The sequence below is a fragment of the Mobula birostris genome, chromosome 1 (genome assembly GCF_030028105.1).
Source record: "Mobula birostris isolate sMobBir1 chromosome 1, sMobBir1.hap1, whole genome shotgun sequence".
In the NCBI taxonomy this organism is placed as follows: domain Eukaryota; kingdom Metazoa; phylum Chordata; class Chondrichthyes; order Myliobatiformes; family Myliobatidae; genus Mobula; species Mobula birostris.
In genome coordinates this window covers 178,933,573-178,955,545 of record NC_092370.1, presented here as the reverse complement: position 1 = coordinate 178,955,545, position 21,973 = coordinate 178,933,573, and the positions used below count along the sequence as shown (strand labels likewise).

General features: G+C 38.3%; 1 protein-coding gene across 2 annotated transcripts in view; it reads right to left on the bottom strand.

Moving 5' to 3' along the window:
* LOC140201979 (RAS guanyl-releasing protein 1-like) overlaps positions 1 to 20,592 on the bottom strand; it is a 175,902-nt gene extending 155,310 nt beyond the window's left edge. For both annotated transcript variants that reach the window (XM_072266856.1, XM_072266870.1), the window contains exon 1: positions 20,385 to 20,592. The gene's annotated coding sequence lies outside the window, so the exon portion shown is untranslated. The remainder of the gene's footprint in view (positions 1 to 20,384) is intronic.
* Positions 20,593 to 21,973: the final 1,381 nt, after the last annotated feature.

Sequence of the window (21,973 nt, the reverse complement as noted above, 5' to 3'; positions counted from 1 at the left end):
ATAGTTAGCTGGAGTCACTTGAATAATACTTCTCAATGAGTATTTTCTGTTAAATGTCTGTAAGCTTTTTTTCTGGTTTAAAACAGAAACCAGCAGATTCATTGAATTCATCTTGCAAAAGTTAGATCTCACTTCACAGAATGTGCATTTCTGATCCAGTCACAAAACAGTTTCATCATTGCATTGTTTTAAAAGCCTGCAAAATGTGTTCGATATCAGGACCAACAGATCTCATAATTTCAAACTCAAGGCTATTTTGCCTCCAAAATATGAACAAAAATGCATGTTTAACACTTGGAAATCAAACAGTTTATCAATTCTAATATACACTATGCTACCATCCTTGTAAGTGATATTCACCCAGTTTAAAAGCACACAAGTTCTACATCAGAATGACTCAGTTGCAATTAAACTATCTTCCATAATGAATCAGCCATAGTACTTTAATGAATATAACCAAGCGCAGTCCAGTTTCTTTTCCTCCTCTCTGATAGTAATTTAGTCATTAAGGAATATAACACCTGGACCATTAGCGTTACATTTAACTTCACTATCTCTGATTCTTTTTCAGGATCCAAAAGCCTCTGATTGTGCTCAAGAAAAACAATGAAACAATGACGAAAATCTATGCCCATGACCAAGATTTGACTGCTCTTCCAAAAAATATCTTTCAATGGCACACCTCATTATTAGCATGTTGCTCTTTTACAGCTTTTTGAAATACCTTGGCCCATTTTACTACTTTAAGGCGGCAGCATATGGCTGGTTGCTTTCTTAGAGATTTCGACTGAGCAGTCATTGAATGGCGGGGATCTCCCTAATAACATTTCTAGATAAGTTTCTAACCTTCTAATAACTACCACATAATGTTCAGGTTGTCCTTTAGGCATAATTTCTCACAGTCGATAAAAAAGGGAAATGCTTCTTAAACAGATTATAATTAGAAAATTTAGACAGAGGCCAACAAGGTGCAGAGAGGGAAATGAAGTGCTGCCACCTACTGTTGTGTTTAATATTTCAGTAATATTTGAGTAATATTGTAAATATATTGCTAAAGTACATGAATGGTATATGTTATCATCCCCACATCGTAAGGGTGCACCTCACTAAAAAAGTAGAATAAAGTTGTCACGATTCCTGGGCTCCCATGCCTTTCTTTCAATTGGTTTTATGCTTTGGAGTTACAAAACATAAGAGTGGTGATGAGGAAGTTTTAAAGTGAACCTGAAATGACTACCTATCTGTTGTAATGCAGCACTTTTTATTCTTTGGAGGGGGGATAGAGATGCCCGAGTTTAAAAAAAGTGTAGCATGTTTTTCTTTGGAAGAGGACAAAGATACTTGGTTAAAAAAAGGCAGAAAATACATAAAATTCACAGGTTCATAAGCAGTCAGCACCAGATGATAATAATAATAAATAAAAACAGCAGAAATGGCTGGCTACATTGGAAAGATAGACATGATTGCACAAGAGACAACTGGCTGATATATACTGAAGGAATTGAACAGTTTTTTTAAAGCAAATGGAATAGCCAATAAGGAAAAAGTACCAGTTCTGCTGAGTGCAATTGGTGGAAAAGAATACTGTTTGCTTTGAAGTTTAACTGCCCCAACCAAAACCAGCTGAAGTGAGCTTTGCTGATATTGAGAAAGCAATACAGGAAGATTTAGAACTAAAACCATCGTTGATTGCAGAACACTTTAGCTTTCAATAGCGGAATCAAAAGGAAGGAGAGTCTATTTCAGCATATGTAGTTGAATTGAAGAGATTGTCCGAGCATTGTCAGTTCAATGATGGGCTTAATGATGCACTGAGAGATTGTTTAGTTTGCGGAATCTTACAAGAAAGCATTCAGAAATGGCTCCTAACTGAAGTACAGTTCACAATTAAAAGAGCAGTTGAGATCACTGTATCAATAGAAACAGCAGCCAGAGACGCAACTGAATTGCATCAGGAAGGAAAGTAAGAGTGAACAAATTATAACATCTAAACAGAAACCTCCCTGAACAAACAAATTGTTTTACCATTGAGGCAGGGGCTCACATACACCAGACCAAGCAGGTTTAAAGGTGGAAACTTGCATAAAATGCAACAAAGTAGAGTACATACAAACAGCATGTTGGGCAAAGGAAAGTAAATGCACTGTAGAAGAAAAGAAAAAGATAAAAAGTTGCAGTTTCAAAAAGAGCAGTAACCTGTATGCTGTTGATGAAAAATCTGATAACGATGAGAGTGAAACAGTTCCGGGTAGCCTTCAGAGTTACAGTGCAAAAGCAACAGGAGACAAGCAATATGGCTTACACCAGAACTGAATGTCAAATTCATTAGAATGGAATTGGGCACTGTCTCAGCTGTTTCAGTCATTCTGTAAAATGAGTTTGAACAGCATTTCAAAGATATTGAACTGAAGCCTGGAGATACCCAACTCATAACTTATAAAGTAACTCCTGTGGCAATGGCATTCATAACAGTGAAACAGAACAAGCAACAAGCCACATTGAGCTTATATGTGATATTAAAAAAAAAACCAGGAAGGCCAGCAGTGTGGGACCATGATTGGCTGAGACAGCTACAACTTGATTGGAGATCCGTCCACCATTTGCATGCCACATCCCCTGCAATAGAGTCAACTGAAGGCAAATGAAGAAAGATACTGGATGATGCCACAGCAGTGTTCAAGGTAGCATTGGAAAACTCACACTTATTAAGGGTAAAATAATGTTAAATGAAAATGCCACACCCAAGTTTTGCAAAGCCAATCTGGTTCATTATACCATCCATGATAAAGTAGCCAGTGAACTAGATCGCATAGAAGCTGAAGGAATTCTTTCCAAGGTTGAGTGGTGTCCATGGGTAATGCCAGCTGTCCCAATAGCCAAGAAGATTGGGTCTGTCAGGATCTGTGGTGATTTTAAGGTTACCATCAACTCGGTAGTGAAAATAAATCAATACCCTCTGCCTATGAAAGAGGATATCTTTTCAAACTTTTCTGGAGGTAAACACTTCAGCAAAGTGGACTTAGCTGAGGCCTACCTACAGATGGAGATGGAAGGCTTACTTCGGTACTAGCATCTGCACCTGCACTCTGACAGAAAGCCAGGGACCATAAGACATAGGAGCAGAATTAGGCTATACAGCCCATTGTGTCTGCTCCACCATACCATTATGGCTGATCCCGGATCCCACTCAACGCCATACACCTGCCTTCTTGCCATATCTTTTGATGCCCTGACCAATCAGGAAACTATCAACTTCCACCTTAAATATATCACAGATATGACCTTCACCGCTGTCTGTGACAGAGCATTCCACAGATTCACTACTCTCTGCCTGAAAACTTCGCAACAAAGCTATCAATTCCATCACCCAAATCATTGACATATAACGTAAAAAGAACTGGTCCCAACACAGACCCCTGTGGAACATCACTAGTCATCGCCAGCCAACAAAAAAAGGCTGCCCTTATTCCCACTCTTTACCTTCTGTCAATCAGCCACTGCTTTATCCATGCTAGAATCTTTCCTTTTCTACCATTGGCTCATAGCTTTTTAAGTAGCGTCATGTGTGGCACCTTGTCAAAGCCCTACTGAAAATCTAAGTACATAACATCTACTGATTCTCCCTTGTCTATCCTGCTTGTTATTTCTTCAAAGAATTCCAACAGATTTGTCAGGCAAGATTTTCCCCTTGAAGAAACTATGCTGACTACAGCCTGCTTTATAATGTGCCTCCAAGTACACAGAGGCTTCACCCTTAATAATCGACTCCAACATCTTCCCAACCACTGAGGTTAAACTAACTGGCCTATAGTTTCCTTTCTTCTGCCTCTCTTCCCTCTTGAAGAGTGGAGTGACAGTTGCAATTTTCTAGTCTTCCAGAACCATTCCACAATGATTCAGCCACTTCTTTCAGAACTCTGGAGTGTATACCATCTGGTCCAAGTGACTTATCTTTGTTCAGACCTATCAGTTTCCCAAGAACCTTCTCTCCTGTTGTAGTAATTTCACACACTTCATGCTCCCTGAGACCTGGAACTTTGTTCATGCTGATAGTGTCTTCCACAGTGAAGACTAGTGCAAAATACTTACTCAGTTTATCCGCCATTTGGGATGTATATATCCTGTGCCTTCTGAATTGCTTCAAGAACTTCCTGCCTTTGCTGCTCTGGCATCATCCCTGGCAGTGTACTTTTCCAATCAATTCTGGCCAACTCCTCTTTCATGCCTCTGTAATTCCCTTTACTCCACTGTAATACTGATACATCTGACTTTAGTTTCTCCTCAAATTTCAGGGTGTATTCGATCATATTATGATCATTTGCCCCTAAGGATTATTTTACTTTAAGCTCTCTAATCAATTCTGGTTCATTGCACAACACCAAATCCAGAATAGCTGATCTCCTAGTGGACTCGACCACGAGTTGATCTAAAAAGCCATCTTGCAGCCATTCTAGAAATACCCCCTCCTGGAATCCAGCACCAACCTGAATTTTGCAATCTACCTGCATATTGAAATCCCCCATGACTATTGTAACATTGCTTTTTAGGCATGCATTTTCTATCTCCTGTTGTAATTTGTAGGCTACATCCTTACTACTGTTTGGGGGTCTGTATTCAACTCCCATCAGAGTCTTTTTACACTTGCCATTCTTTAGCTCTATCCACAATGATTCAACACCTGCCAACCCTATATCACCTCTTTCTAATGATTTAATTTCATTTTTTTTTTACCAAAAGAGCAATGCCACCCCCTTTCCCTTCCTACCTGTCCTTTTGATACAATGTGTATCCTTGGAAATTAAGCTCCCGGTTATAATCTTTTTTCAGCTATGATTCAGTGATGCCTACCACATCATAGCTGCAAATCTGCAACTGTACAAGTTCATCAACCTTACTCCATATGCTGTGTGCATTCAAATATAACACCTTTACTTCTGCATTCACCCTTTTTGAATTTGTCCATCTTTTATGTTCCAACTCATCCTGTTGACTGCAATTTTACCCTGTCAACAGCCTTTCCTCACTACACATTGCCTCGGTTTGTAAACCAGCTATATCATCTTCAGCTCTATTATCCACCTTTCCTACGATATTTCTTGCATTGAAACATATGCAGCTCCAGATACAAGTTGCACCATGCTCAACCTTTTGATTCCCAACTTTGTCTGAGACCTTAGCAACATCAGCTTCCACAACCTCTCCACTAACTGGTCTGTCACTCTGATTCCCACCCCCGGCAATTCTAGTTTAAACATCACCATGAAAAATTAGCAAACTTTCACACTAGGATATTAGTCCCCCTCCAGTTCAGGTGCATTTACTGAAGTTCGAGAATTTGATATTCTGTCACCAGGTTGCAGGCAGAATACAAGGTGCTGTACCTATAATTTGCATTTAGCTTTGACCTGACAATGGAGGAGGCCAAAGACAGTCACAGCAGTGAAGGAAGTGAGGACAGGCTTCCCACTGTGGAAATTGGACATGGAATTAAAATGGCTGACCACCGGGAGATCTTGGTTGGCATGGAGGTCAGAGCAAAGCAGTCACCCCATCTGTGTCTGCTCATATAAGCAGAGGAGTTTATAAGCAATCTTTATAGTTGAAAGGAAAGATTGCCAGCTAAAAGCTTTTAAGGAAATTAGGAAAATTGTAGCTATAGCTCAGACCAGCTATGATCTTAATGAGTAGAACAGGTTCACAGGGCTAAATACAGATCATCTTTCCTGTGTTCAAATAACTCCCTCATACAATTTACCAAAGTAGTGATAAACTTTTCTAATAGTATCTGAGTGTCTCTATACCTCTAGTTCACAATTTAACACCGATTAGGAACACCTCTTATGCAATACAGTATACAATTATGTTCATACACCCATCTAGCAGAATTCTGTCTTTATACTACATAGGTTAACAAAAGGTTGGACATGCATTCTGTTGAGGACTGCTCACTCGGTTCCATCTGTATTAAGTCTATTGCCTATTTACATATCCTGACCTGATTTTTGCAGGCATCATTCTTGAAATTATACATCACTTTATAAACTGTCGAAGTAAAGTTTAACTGCATTATCCTAGTCGTTTTTTCTGATGCATCACTTTACTGTCACAAGTGTGCATTAGTACGCATTATAGGTGTTAAATTTCGTTTCCATTTATCAGCACCATCATGGGGTCATTCTGTAAAAATATCATGTGATGCTCAGATTCAATACAAATGGAATATAAACAAGTATTATGATTGATTTGCTGCCACATTTTACAGTTATATAGCTGTGTTCAGGATAAGACTTTTTTTTAAAGGTAGGCAATGAAGACAGGCTTTTACAGAAGTAGGTTTCAGATTCAGGCTTGGTGGGTGGGGGGCAGGGAAGAGGAATATACCAGACATTTCATTTGTATTTTTATCGAAACTAATTATTTCCTCATTGTGAACATCCATTTGGAAAATCAAGTTTCAGATATACTCTGAGTAATATGCAGTAAAGTATATACACTCTAGAGATTCTTAATGCCTATTGAAGCCCACTCTAGAGCGCACACTCTGGTACACACAAGATTAAAGTGCATGTAGTTATTCAGTGGCTCTTCATAGACAATCTAGCAACCTTTAGAAACACTGTTGCAACCAGGAGTTGACCAAGGCTGCCATTGTTATTTTCATAAAATAATGGAAGAATTGAAATAAAAATTATTTGTTCATAATTAATGCTATTTACTAATTACATATTGAACTCTACAATCCCTTCTTAACTAAAAAAGACGGAAGACAATGGCATCATCATTTTTTTTTAAACACAGTTACTTCTATTCGTAAAACATTGCTCATGTAGTACTGGAATATCCACCTCTAATCTTAATATTTCACCTTGACTCACATTAAGCACACATTGGCATCTTTGGAATAACAGCTGAACTTAATTCAGAGGCATATTTGATCAGTTTTCTTTGCTACTTCTTTATGGGTTTCTGGAATATTTAATAGAAGGTCAAGAGCATGGAAAGCTATATTGAGATATTATAACCATTACAGCAATATGGTTAAGGGAGGGACAGGACTGGCAGCAATTTCTTCCTGAGTACGGGAGCTATAGGCAGGATAGAAGTAGAGGAAAGATAGGTGGGAGAGTTGCATTTCTGATTAAGCAGTATGTCATAGCTCTAGTCCAAGATGATATTACTGAGGAATTGTCCAGTGAGGCTTTATGAGTGGAGATGACAAATAAGAGGATAACTTTGTTGCGACCCCAAAGATCAACAGAAATTAAAGGAACAACTATTCAGAGACTGCAGAAAGTTGCAATAATAGGTGTCAGAATAGGGGATTTTAATTTTCCCAATAATAGACTGACACTACCATAAAGCTATTTTTTTTTTTTTTTTTTTTTTTTTTTTTTAAAAAGTATTTTCAGGAAAATTTCCTTGGGTAATATATAGAATGCGCTGCTAAGGAGAGGGCAAAACTTGACCTACCCTTGGAAAATGGATCAGGACAAATAACTGAGGTGTCAATGGGGCATTCTTTTGGACCAGTTCTATTAACTATAAATTAGTATGGAAGGGGACAAATTCAGTCTAGAAGTTAAAGTTGTAAATTGAGACAAAGCAAATTTTGACTGTATTAGTCAGGATCTTGTAAGAGTTGATTGGAGTATGGTATTTACAGACAAAGGGAAATCTAGTGCAGGAGGCTTTCAAAAGTGAGAAAATGAGAATTCAAAGTCTGCATAGTCTTGTTAGAGTAAAGGACAAGGGTGACAGAAGCAGAGAACCATGAGATAGCCTTGACAGATATTCAGTGAAGAGAAGCTAGAGAAGAAATCATGGGTATCCTGGCTAAAGCATCATTGTTAGTGTCAGGTGAAGTACTAGAAGACTGGAGGGTTACCAGTTTTGTGAAGGGCTGCAAGGAAAAACCTAGGAACTATAGAACTACAAGCCTACCATTAGTGGTAGTCAAGTTTCTACAGGAGACAATGGGGAATAAGATTTTCATGCATTTGGCAGGACAGGGGCTGATTAGGGATAGTTAGCATGGATTTATGTTGGGTGGTTATGTCTTTTTTTTTTGAAGTAACCAATGTCAGTGAAGGCAGGACAGTAGATGAAATCTGTATGGACTTCAGCAAGGCCTTTGATAAGGTTCTGCATGGTAGGCTACTATGGAAAGTTAGATCTCATGGGATCTAGGGAAAGCCAACTAATTGACTGCACAATTGGCTAGATGGAAGAAAGCAGAGAGTGATAGTGGAGAATTGTTTCTTGGACAGAAGACCATGATTAATGGTGTCCCCCATGAGACAGTGCTAGGCCCTTTGCCATCTACAGTATATCAGTGACTTGGATGAGAAAATACAAGACACTGTACATTTGTCAGTGATGTTAAAATAGTTAGAGTCATAGATAGTGAAGTTGGTTATCAGGATTCACAGAGGATCTTGATCTGCTGATTAATTGGCCTGTGAAATGGCAATTGGTGTTTAAATGGGATAACTGCAAGGTATTGGATTTTTGGAAGAGTCAAAATAAAATTTATTATCAGGTACATAACATGTCACCGCATACAACCCTGAGATTTTTTTTTCCCCTGCAGGCATACTCAGCAAATCTATAGAACAGTAACTTAAACATGATTAATGAACAAAATGCAAATATAAATAAATGGCAATACGTGATGAGTATGAAATAACAAGATAAAGAGTCCTTAAAGTGAGAATATTGGTTGTTGAAACACCAGAAGAGTGTAGTTATCCCCTTTTGTTTGAAAAGCCTGATGGTTGAGGCGTAGTAACTATTGTTGAACTTTCTCTTTAACCCTCCAAGAGGACCACAACCTTGTCATGGTTTAGAAGCTTGCATTCCTCAATGAACTAGAAAGCTACATTGCCTGGAGTCAGGACTTTATGTTTTGGCCCTTGGTAGGATCACCTATGCTAAACAAGTCAAAGGGTAGAGGGCAAACTAAGAGTGGTCCATCAGTCCTCCAGGTTCAGGGCTTCAGCTCAGGGCTAACAACCCTAAATAGTCAAACAAAATTGTTACAGAAACAGCAATGAAGAATCTTTTGACATCTGAATGCAACAGTATTCCTGAATCTCCACCTGGGTCTTGTATGACTGACAGAAATGAAAAACCAATAGGAAGTTACTGACACAATGAAGGAAGCCCTGAACACTGCCAGAGACGGAGGACCTTCATTGCTGCCCTAAACACCGGCAGCATAACAGGCAGTAAGCAAGTTTCTATTTAACTGATTGCAGTTTACTTCTAACACTAATTTCAAACTACATCTTTTACTTCCTCATGTATGAAAACAGATTTTCTTTGATAAATCTACATAATATTGACAGATATTTAAACAATTTTAAAACTTATGTTAAGGCTAGCCTCATGTTGATGCAATTAGAATATCATCTAGACTGCACAAGTAATGCTGATTTGTTGAAGTACATTATCCACTGTTGTTCAGAATATTTTAGATGATAATTTTACCTTGGACAGTATCTTGAGTATCATATCTCAAGTAATAATGACTCAAAGATCCAGTTGTCAGGGCACATGAAGCAGGGACCCCATTGCACACCAAGTACTGTGCACACTGTGATATTTACTGAGTAGCAAATCCAGGAGGGCACTAAAGTCAGTATTAAAGTTCAGGCAGAGATCAAAACAGCCAGAGAAATCTTTTTATATTAAAAAAAAATCAGAATTAGGAAACAGACAGACTACAGATACAAATGCTGTCCGTCTGTATCTCGTTTTACAGCGGTTGGCATCCAGCTTAATGGTGCATTACCGCCACCCTCTGCTCCAGAATGTGCACTAGACATACATTCTAAATCCACACACACACACCACCCTCCCATCTTTGACCATCCTAGTATCCTATTCCTGTTTATTCATCATATTCTATAAAAAACCCCTGTACCCCTTAAAAATGCTAAAAATACCCGGACTTGTGCTCTCTCACCCATGCCCAGCAACCCTTTTAATGTGAATTCCTGCATCCCCAACTCCCTTAATTTATTTCTCATCATCTCTCTCTGTATCTCATACTTCCTGCAACTCAGAACTACATGTTCTACTGACTCCTCTTCCTGACATTCCTCACACAATCCTGTCTGGTGTTTCCCTATCATTTTCAATGTTTTGTTTAATGCACAGTGCCCCAGCCTTAACCTAGTCTACACAATTTCCTCTCTTCTGTTTCCTTAACCTACCCTAGTAACTGCAACACTTTTGTATTTGATATAAATGCCTCCCTTTCCCATCTTTCTTGCCACATTCAGTTGACTTTTTCCCAGATTACACACTTAACCTCTGCTTTACCAATACTAATGTGCATTTCCACATTTTCTTTCTTTAACACCCTCTTTGCCAACTCATCCACCCTCTCATTCCCCTTCACCCCTACATGTGCTGGAACCCATAGAAATTTTACCTGACCTCCCTGATTTGCAATCCTTGTAACTAACTGAAGGACTTCATAAAGTACATCTTGCCAGCTGTTTGTGTGAAAAGACCTTAAACTTGCTAGAACTGAGGATAAATCTGAACATATCAATGCTTTGACTTGTCTGGCTTTCTGCACTCATTGCAACACAATCAACACCACCAGCATCTCCACTGTAAACACTCCTAACTTATTAGATGTTCTTCTGCTGATTCCAATTTCTTTTGCTGGTATGACCACCCCAAACCCTATCACTCCTGTTTCAGGTTCCTTCGCACCATCCATATAAATGTGAGTATAATCACTATACTTTTCCATCACATGACAGTTAAATGCATTTACCAAATCTGTTTTATATCTTTCTTTCCTTTTTACCTCTAACAAATGCCAGTCTATGTCAGCCCATACAAGCTTCCATAGAGCTACAACCGGATAAACTACTGAAGGACTTATCCTCAGATCAAATACTCCACATTCTTTCGCGATATCATTCCCTACCCGACTAAAGGTATCCCTCTGAAACCTCCTATTTTCCCAGCACTCCTTTAGTAGGTGAGAATCATTGTGCCCCTGCAAGTTAGCCCAGTAGTTTACCATCAGTTGCATCCTTCTTAGTTCCAAAGATACAAGTGCTGGAAAGGCTCAGGAGAATTTATTGGCACAGCTAGCAATAAACAGGTGAAAACACAGGATTGAAATACACTGAGCAATAAACAGAGAGGCAGGTGATAGGTGGAGCACAATGAGACACAGGTGGCTGCAATACAGGTAATAATGAGAAGCAGATGAGAGATGGAGTACTCAGTAATACAAGGGCTGGAGTACAGCAGGAGCACATGGCAATACAAAACCACAGACTGACAGCTAGGGGGGATACACACAAAAAGACAGAATTCAACCAGAGGTACTGACATCAGTTCAGTAAAGACTTCTTTACTCCTGCTAATTCACCATGCAAATCTTGAGGTATGGACAAGGGATAATGCTATATTAATACTTACAAGTGTTGTACAATTTTATTGGTCATGGGTACTATAATGAGAGGTGTAACAAATTAGTTAACTGCACTTCCAGAGGTGCTCCAGAAACTTGAAGACATTGAAAGTTTAATGCAAGTTGAGCTCTCCATTAAATGGTACACTTCTTCAATTAGTACATTAGCCTCATTTACTATTTAAATTAGAAATAATAACTATTAATCAGTACATTTGGTATTAATCTATACTGATAAAAGGTACTATTAATCAGTAATGAATGAAAGCACACCTGAGTCAAACATTTAAAAGGTTGGGAGAGATGGTGGGGAGGGGAGAACTGAAAGGTATATTTTTTTTCCCAAAAGAAGCTCATTAATTCATTTTAGGATATCAGTTAATCCTTTCATAGGATAAACTGGATGCAGCCTTGCATTGTGTGGATGTCAGAGTCCCACCAGAAACCTTATTCTTCTTGAAGGGAGTTTGCTAAATGTTTTCATTATATTGAGTCCAATTTAATGTGTAGGTTTGCTCTGTATGGGCTAAGTAATAAAGAAATGTTAGTCTTTCGATATCAATCAATCCATGGGTATGTTTAAGGTGGAGGTGTTTCTAAAACTCATGCTCACTTCTATGAACATACATATAAAATGCAATGACATTCCCAAATCTGTCTATTGTTGCAGGACAAGTGTTTAGCTGAGGTCTGAGTACTACAACGAATGTTCACCCTGTAGCTCTACAAGATTAAACTACTGCATTATGTATAATCTATTCACATCCAAGACTGAAAGAGCTCTATCCTGGATGGACAGATTTTGTGGAACATGAAACTCTGTTGGGACGATAGTTGGTTCTGTAACTGCTAGATGTCTTGCTATTGCTGGCAGTCAGCCAGGAAATCATCACTACCTTAGCTGAGATTAAGCAATATGAAGTCAAAGATGCAGTATATTGGCTGTTCAAGAGCCATCCTCAGCCTCGACAGGTAAAGACCCTGGCTAAGTTCAAAGTAAATTTATTTTCAAAGTACACATACATCACTATATACAACCCTGATATTCATTTCCTTCTGGACATATTCAATAAATCCATAATAGAATAATAATCATAATAGAATCAATGAAAAACTGCACCAACATGGGTCTTTCAACCACTCTGCAAAAGACAACAAACTGTGCAAGGAAAAAGAAACAATAATAAACAAGAAATATCAAGAACATAAGATGAAGAGTCCATGAAAGAGTCCATAGGTTGTGGTAACGTTTCGATGATGGGGCAAGTGAAGTTATCGCATTTGGTTCAAGAGCCTAATAGTTGAGGGGTAGTATCTGTTCCTGAACCTGGCAGTGTGAGTCCTGAAGCTCCTGTACCTTCTTCCTGATATAGCGAGAAGGGTGCATGTCCTGGGTGGTTGGAGACCCTGATGATGGATGCTGCTTTTCTATGACAATGTTCTATGTAGATGTGCTCAGTGGTAGGGAGAGCTTTACCTGTGATGGACTGGGCCATGTTCACTACTTTTTGTAGGATTTTCCATTCAACGGTATTGGCATTTCCATAACAGACTGCAATTCAACTGGTGAATATACTCTCCACTATAGAAGTTTGTCAGAGTTTTAGATGTCATGCCCAATCTTGGTAAACTACTAAGAAAATGAAGGTTTTGCTATGCTTTGTTTGTAAATCCTAGGACAGGTCCTCCAAAATAATAACATTGAAGAATTTAAATTTGCTGACCCTCTCCACCTCTGATCCTCTGACCAGGATTGGCTTATGGACCTCCTGAAAGTCAATAATCAGCTCCTTGGTCTTGCTGCTGATGATTAAGAGGTTGTTGTTATGGCACCACTCAGCCAGATTTTTAATCTCCCTCCAACATGCTAATTCATTACCATATTGATTCAGCCTATGACAGTGGTGTCATCAGCAAACTTGAATATGGTATTAGAGCTGTACTTAGCCACACGGTCATAAGTGTAAAGCAAGTAGAGCAGGGGGCTAAGCACACAGCCTTGTGGTGCACTTGTACTGATGGAGATTGGGGAGGAGATGTTGTTGTCAATCTAACCTAAATCTAATTGCACAAAGAGGCACTGAGGCCAAGATCTTGGAGCTCATTGATTATTTTTGAGGGGATGATGGTATTGAAAGTTGAGCTGTAATCAATAAATAGCATCCTGATGTACAGAGCCTATAATAAGTACTCACACCCCTTGGAAGTTTTCATTTTTATTGTTTTATAACATTAATTTAGCTTTTTGACACTGATAAACAGAAAAAAAAGACCCTTTCACATCAAAGTAAAAACAGATCTCTACAAAGTAACCTAAATTAATTACAAATATAAAACACAAAATAACTGATTGCATAAGTATTCACTCCCTTTAAATATGACACACCAAATCATCACTAGTGCAGCCAATAGGTTTAGAAGTCACATAATTTGTTAAATGAAGATCACCTGTGTGCATTCAAGGTGTTTCATTTGATTGCAGTAAAAATACACCTATATCTGGAGGGTCCAACTGCTGGTGAGTCAGTATCCTGACAAAAACTACACCATGAAGGCAAAAGAACACTCCAAGCAACTTTGTGAAAAGGTTATTGAAAAGCACAAGCCAGGAGAGGTTCTGGTGACATCATCGTTCAAAATGGCAGCTTAAATCAACAGCTCCTCCGGAAAAATGCATATTTTGCCCCATTATTTCATCAAATATAAGGTCTTTCGAAAATATCTGAATTGATAAGGGGGGGGCAAGAATGGGGAGAAAGAATGGAGATAAAAAAAAGCACCACTGTGGAGCCTATGAAAGAGAGAGGTACAGCGCGTGGTTCTCCTACACGTGCACTTGGCGGCGAGGCTGACGCTGGGCCTAGTGCAGGCGAAGCGGTAAATATGATAAGGATTCTGGAAGAGATGAGAGAAGTCCAAAAAGATATAAAGCAGCAATTCAATGATATAAAGTCATAGCTCGCCAACGTCAATCAGAAAATGGCGGAGGCAGACACTCGAATTGAGAAGATGGAAGATCGTGTGCAAAACGTGGAACAGATACTAAGTAAGACGATAAAAATATTAAATCAACAGGAAAGTAAATTGCTTGACCAGGAGGGAAGATCGCGACGGAAAAATATCAGGATTTGTAATGTTCCCGAAGGAGCGGAGGATTGTCGATGATGGACTTTGTAGACAAGCTGCTGCGGGAAGCGCTGGAGATTCCTCAGACTATGGAGATTGAAATTGAAAGGGCGCACCGTTTGCTTGTCCAGCGGCCTCCCGGAGACAGAGAAGATAAACCGCGCTTCATGGTACTTAGATTCTTTCGAATCAAGAGCAAGGCAGAGATTCTACGAAGGGCCTGGGGTAAGAAGATGGTGTTTTGGAATGGGAAGTTAATATACTTTGATCATGATTACCCCCCAGCGGTCTTACAGAAACAGAAGGAATATTCCAAAGCGGAAAAAAAATATTAAAGCAAGAAAAGATTAAATTCCAAACCCCGTAACCTGATAACTGAGTGTATTTTACCAAGAAGGGATGCTACTGTACCAGACGATGGAGGAGGCGACTACAGACATGAACAACAGAGGACTGTCCATTAGCGTGGTCAAACCAAGGGAAACTCTGGCTGAGCATTTGTCCCAAACTGCTTGGGAAATAGTAAGAGAACCTAGAAAGCAGGGGATGGGAACATGACGAGAGAAGGATTTTGGGAAGAGACTGTCAGTTCTCCCAGGGCAGCCCTCACCTCCTCCAGAAGAGCCATAAGGTTTGGCTAATTGTAAAAGTGCTGATAAACTAAACAGAAGCAAAAATAGACGGTGATATACATATCTCGAGAAATACGTGTTATAATGTGGATTTTATATTAATCCTTTTATCCCACCTAAATGAGAATATATACATGGGAGGAATACACAGGGAAATCATTTCTGTGTAATGGATATAGTTTTTTATACTTACTTTTATAGGTACTGCAGCGGGGGCCCTCAACCCACAGGTAGGAGGGGCTATCCCCCACAGCTAGACTTTTCTTCTAGCCCAATCCAGGGTCATCTAAAGACCCCAGCCTTGGAATCACATCTTCGTTGCCTTTTTTTTTTATCATTCACTTTTCTTGATTCTTATTTGTTCAGGGAGTAGATCGATTAAGTTATATTCTGCAAATTTCAATGATATACTAACAGATAAATACACTTAGAGAGTAAGACCATATATTTTGGGTATATACCTTAAGAATGGTTGAAAAGAGATAAATATAAATTTTTAATGAATGTACTGCTGGTGGCTGGCAAAAAGAGGCTTACCAGGAAATGGTTATCTCAGGAGAGCCCAACTTTAAATGTATGGATGGAAATTACAATGGATATTTACAAAATGGAGAAATAACAACATCTGTTAATCATAAGTTGGAACAATTTTTTTCATACTAGAAAAAATGGTTTAACTACATAACACCTCATAGGCCTGATTTTATTCTCACAATCAAGGAATATGTTGTAAAAAAAACACTCCCTACTCTGTACATAGTTTTCTTTCTCTCGATTGTTCTTTCTTTCCTCTTCTTTCTGTAAGTATATACCTCAGATAAATATTATGTGGAGATTTGTGACAAATATGATATATATGTACAATATCTGAAATAGATCTTATGGAAATATTTATTGATGAAACTCAATAAAAAATAAATTACAAAAAAATAAGAAAAGCATAAGCCAGGAGATGGATACAAGAAAATTGCTAAGTCATTGAATATCCACTAGAGTACAGTTAAGTCAATCATCAAGAAATGGAAAGAGTATGATACAGCTGTAAATCTGCCTAGAGTAGGCTGTCCTCAAAAAACTAGTGACTGTGCAAGAAGGAGATGAGCGAGGGAGGCCACCAAGAGACCTGTGACAACATTGGAGGAATGACAAGCTTCAGTGGCTAAGATGTGAGAGACTGTGCATACAACTGTTGCCTGGGTGCTCCACCTCTTGCAACTTTATGGGAGAATTGCAAAGAGAAAGCCACTGTTGGAAAAAAGCCCACATGAAATCTTGTCCAGAGTTTGCCAGAAGGCTTGTGGGAGACTCTGAAGTCAGCTGGAAGAAGGTTCCATGGTCTGATGAAACCAAAATTAAGCTTTTTGGCTATCAGACTAAATGCTATTTTTGGCATAAACCAAACACCGCACATCATCAAAAACACACCATCCCTACTTTGAATTCTGGTGGTGGTTGCATCATGCTCTGGGATGCCTCATTGCAGCAGACCCTGGAAGGCTTGTGAAGACAGAGGATAAAATGAATGCAGCAAAATACAGGGAAATCCTGGAGGAAAACCTGATGCAGTCTGCAAGAGAACTGTGAGCTTGGGAGAAGATTTGTTTTCCAGCAAGACAATGGTCCCAAGTATCGAGCCAAAGCTACACAAGAATGGCTTAAAAACAACAAAGTTAATCTCCTGGAGTGGCCAGATCAGAGTCTGACCTCAATCCAATTGAGAATTTGTGGCTGGATTTGATAAGGTCTGTTACTCACGATCCCCATGCAATCTAACTGAGCTTAAGCAGTTTTGTAAAGAAGAATGGGGTAAGCAAAGCAAGAGACCTATCCATGCAGACTCAAGGCAGTAATTGCTACCAAAGGTGCACCTACTAAATACAGACATGGGGGGGGTGGGGTGAGTAATTATGCAATCAATTATTTGTTTAAGAATTGTAATAAATTTAGACCAATTTAAAGAAATTTATTTTCACTTTGACACAAAAGAGTCTTCTGATCAGTGTCAAAAAAAAACTAAATTAAATCCACTGTGATTCAATGTGGTAAAACGATAAAACATGAAAACTTCCAAGGGGGGCAAATACTATTTATAGGCACTGTATGCATCTTTGCTGTCCAGATGCTCCAGAACTGAATAAAGAGCCAATGAGATGGCATCTGCTGTGGACCTGTTGGGCCAGTAGGCAAAATGGAGCAGATCCAAGTTGCTTCTCAGGCAGGAGTTGATATGTTTCATCACCAACCTCTCAAAGCACTTCATCACGGTGGATGTTGGTGCTACGGGACGATGGTCATTGAGGCAACTTACCACATTCTTCTTGGGCACTGGTATAGTTGAAGCCTACTTGAAGCAGGTGGGTACCTCAGAATACCGAAGTGAGAAATTAAATATTTCAGTGACACCACATGTTCTGCCCGCAAGGTAAATACTTTTTGTGGCCACCAGAAGAGGCATAGACACACAAGTAGTAGGGTCTATTGAACTGCACAAGGTTGATTAAGTGTGTACATTTTTAAGCAAATGATTTATGTTATTGAATTAGAATTGGTTATTTTGTGATTTTTGCTTTTGCTGGAATGGCAGTGTGATAATAACTAATGGAAGGGTACGAGTGTGGAACTATTGATGAAAGGGAAGTTGGCAGAATCTCATGAATATTTTGATCACCTGTAGCCCAGACAGATACATTCTTCTAACATTGTAGTTTATCTTCTTTTTTGTTCCTACACATCCTGTGGCACTTGGTCCTCTTTCTAATTTTCAGTCATTAGCTACAGCATTGGAAGATAACATCTAACAATATAGTTTCCCTCTCTGGTCACAGAATAGCTGTGCATTAGAGTTAAATCCAATCTGAATGATGTAAATGGACAAGTTGTGATACAGCTTGAATTAAATGCTCCCTGAATTAATGAAAAGCCTGCCACCCTCATACTCTGGTGTCTCCTTATCTCTAGCAGAAAGAGTAAGGTTACCTATCTTTGTATAGTAGACCTCACTATCATCCAATAGTTGCACACAAACCAAGATGTTATCAATATATCTTGCAGTGACTAGAAAAGGGCTAAACAGGGCGTGGAGGTGGGGTGGGGAAGACAGCCACATTCAGGACATTTATTCTCCCTTTAGATTTCTTATTTCAGCATGAACTTCTGAATAACAGGATAGACTTCAGTTCCAACCAAACCACTCTTTAAATTATTCAAACTTAAATTATAAAATGGTAAGGCTACAAAAAGCAACCACAAGAAATAACTAACAACTGCCAGCAGTTCACAATTCCCTTAAATAATTCTAGTTGAAATCCATTTAACCCACCTGAACTGCATGGTCACTGCTGACAGGTGGGTCCGTATGTACAAGTCCCTTAGTCAAGACAGTGGACTTCCCACTGGTACTGTGATCGCACATTTCAGAATTGAATTCCTAGTATTATGGGCATAGGATCCCCAAACAAAAGAACTTTTTCAATTAAATCTCTTGATACGATGTTTGCTGATTGAATACTTTCTGTATGTTCATTATGAATTTATTAACTATTCTGGATGTTATAATCACAAAATCTAATAAAGAAGTGATATAATATAAAAAAAATAGTGCAACCTATCTTTTGTATAATTGTCAGAAACATGGTAAGTTCTTGCATATTTCTCAGTATTTCAATACTAACAATTTTCAAGTTAATTTGTTTCACTGTTTTTATATTATTTAAAATTTGGTAATGTCGTTAGTATAAGATTAAATATCTGACAAATAATTGCATACTGAAACTAGTCTTAATGGGTGCTAAAAATCTTTTAATGGGTGCTAAAGTATGTATTATAGCCATTTAAAAATTATTAAAATTGATCCTGATTTAGTGTCTATCAGCATAGATCTTGCACAAAAACAATGATATCCACCTGTGTAACATTCATTGTAAAACATCACTTCAGCAGGAAAACTTTAACTGTCAATAAATCAGGGAAAAAAATCAAGAGTACAAGGTGAAACCATACAATTCCCCTGACACCCGATGATGACTGGCACTTGGAGATTCATATTCCATTGAAAAATCAATCACTTTTTTTTAAAAGTGGAGCAGGAAGTAAAAGCAATGACAGCATTTCAAATAAAGAATAAAGTTTGATTTTAAGCAGTCATACATTGCATGCTTTTATTTGTAAAGTTGCTGGCCGATAGACTGGTGTGACATTTCAGGTCTCAATACTTATGACCAATCTACTTCACCAAGTAAAGCTACTAAAATAATGATAGATTACCACTTGTGCTACATGTTTTAAGATCAGATTTGGGTCATGAATATGAACTGATGAGAGATTCTCAGATCCCAGACCCAATACACATTAATACTGGCACTTCCTACAAGAAAAATTACACGAAGGTCAAGGGTAAAGACTACATACTGAAGTAAAATCTTGTCCTCTCCCATTCTAAGAGATAAATAACAAGGTTTTGTGAAATAAAGTTAAGCTGTAAGTCAGTTATGATCTGAATGTTTGAATGAACAAGATTCAGTAGCTGATTGTCCTATTTCTGAAGTTACTAATTTCTTAATACATGTGGACTGTAGCTTTAAATTTTATTCAAATAAAACATAACTGTAACAAGCAGAAGGCCTGACCATCCTTTACCGAATTAATAAGCTGTTTTACTGAAAGTAAATACATTTCAAAATGCAATGAGATTAAACTCAAACCAAAATTTAACTTGGATTTGACAGTGTTTAAAACTATATTTTCATTACAAGCATGTTCCCATTTACAGCAGTCTGTGTTTTCTGACATATTATGGACATCATTGTTGAATTTATTTAAAGCAGATCAATATTTTAGCTGCAGTGCATCCATTTTCCACATGTACCTTCTTTCTATTCATTACTGACTATTTTGCTTATAGAAAATTAATGTATCTTCCAAACATTGAAATGTTTCTATATTTCTTAACATTGAAAACTCTGAGTAATGTTTATTGGTTGTTTTGCTTATCTTCACATGCATGTTCTTAACTTTGAACAAGTTCTCATGGAATCCACTTACATCACTATACAAAGGTTATTTAACAAGGAACTGTTAACAGTGATAGAAACAAAGCAGAAGATCCAAGTCATTGTTACAGCCCATTTAAAAATGAAGCTCTCAAGAACAAGTGTTTGGTTTAATAAACTTTAGAGATTTCTTACCTTTACCCCACACTTTATTTTGTCTTTTGCTTTACGTACTCCAATGACTTGCAAAATAAAACTAGTCAGGTGCTGAGTCTGTGGTCAGGCTCTATACTTCTGTGGTCTCAAACTTTGACCTGTGCAAAGTTCCACACCGTTACTTTTTACTCTGTATCGAGACACACCAAATGTAAAATTGAGATGTCTGTAATGTTCAACAGTTGGGTATGGGGAACACTGTTGTTGATTTCCCATGGTTCACTGCGGCTATAATCCAAAGGCTGCTTCTATCATTGAACGTTCCACCCATTCAAGTTATGTGAGTCAACCCCGCCAAACAAGTCAATGCGTAATCATTCGTGACATTAGACTTCAACATTTTTACTGAGGAATAAAATAAGCAGCACTCTCGTGTCACATTACAAAAAAAATCTCAAAACTAAACAAAGCTTTTCTCATGTCAAATATACTGTAGTTATAAATTCAATCATTTAATTGAAACAGGAAGTCAGAAAAGACTGGTGGTCTCTGCCATTTACCACAGGTGCAATGGAAGGTTTACATAACAGGGTGTGTTTTAAATCAGCCAGTGAAGCAGCTGCAAGTATCATGCAGTTAAGTTGCTGTACATTTCCGATCCTTTTATGTGCTTTTTTCTATTTTTGTTGATGTTAAACCATGCTAATATAAAATGAATGAAAATCATACTGTTCCCAATGGTATAGAGAGATAATCATTTATATAGGTTTATAAACAAGAAAATTTAACATCCTAATTTAATAGTGGTGTTGGTGACCCTATCTCGAAATCACTACAGTTAGATTTCTTTAAACTTTGGTTAATCTATGAAGTACGCAGTACAATCACCTAATAATTTAAAATTTGTACAATTTTTTAAAATGAAAGTTTTTAACCTGACAATGGTAACCATGGAAATATCTGATTTTTCTAAAACAAAGCACATCTTTTCACTAATCTCTTTTGGGTAAGGAAGTCTGCCAGTGTTATCTGGTTGGCTTACATATCAGAGCACACCCACAACATGATCAAATCTGAAATGACCTAGTAAGCTATTCAGAGATACAGGACACTGCAGACGCTGGAATTGTAAAGAAATGCACCTTCTTCAACCATAGCTATTGCATCAGTATACTTTATATGGCCTCTACATCAGTGAGATCAAGTTCGGATGAGGTGAACTCTGCTGTGTCATCTAAAGCTCCTGAGAGATGTTCTTATTCTCCTCCCCTTTCCCCACACTGGCCAGTCTGTCCTTGGCCCTGTATGTACACTGATAAGATGCAGCCAAGCGCAACTTGAGAACAAGCAACACATATTCAACCCAAACAAGAGAAAATCTGCAGAAACTGGAAATCCAAGCAACACACACATGTTGGAGGAACTCAGCAGGCCAGGCAGCATCTATGGAAAAGAGTAAACAGCTGACGTTTTGGGCCGAGACCCTTCATCTTGCTGAAGGGTTTCAGCCCGAAATATCGACTGTTTACTCTTTTCCATAGATATGGCCTGGTCTGTTGAGTTTCTCTAGCATTTTGTGTGTGTTGCTCATGTTCAACCCAGTAGTCAATGGTCCCATGATGAGAACA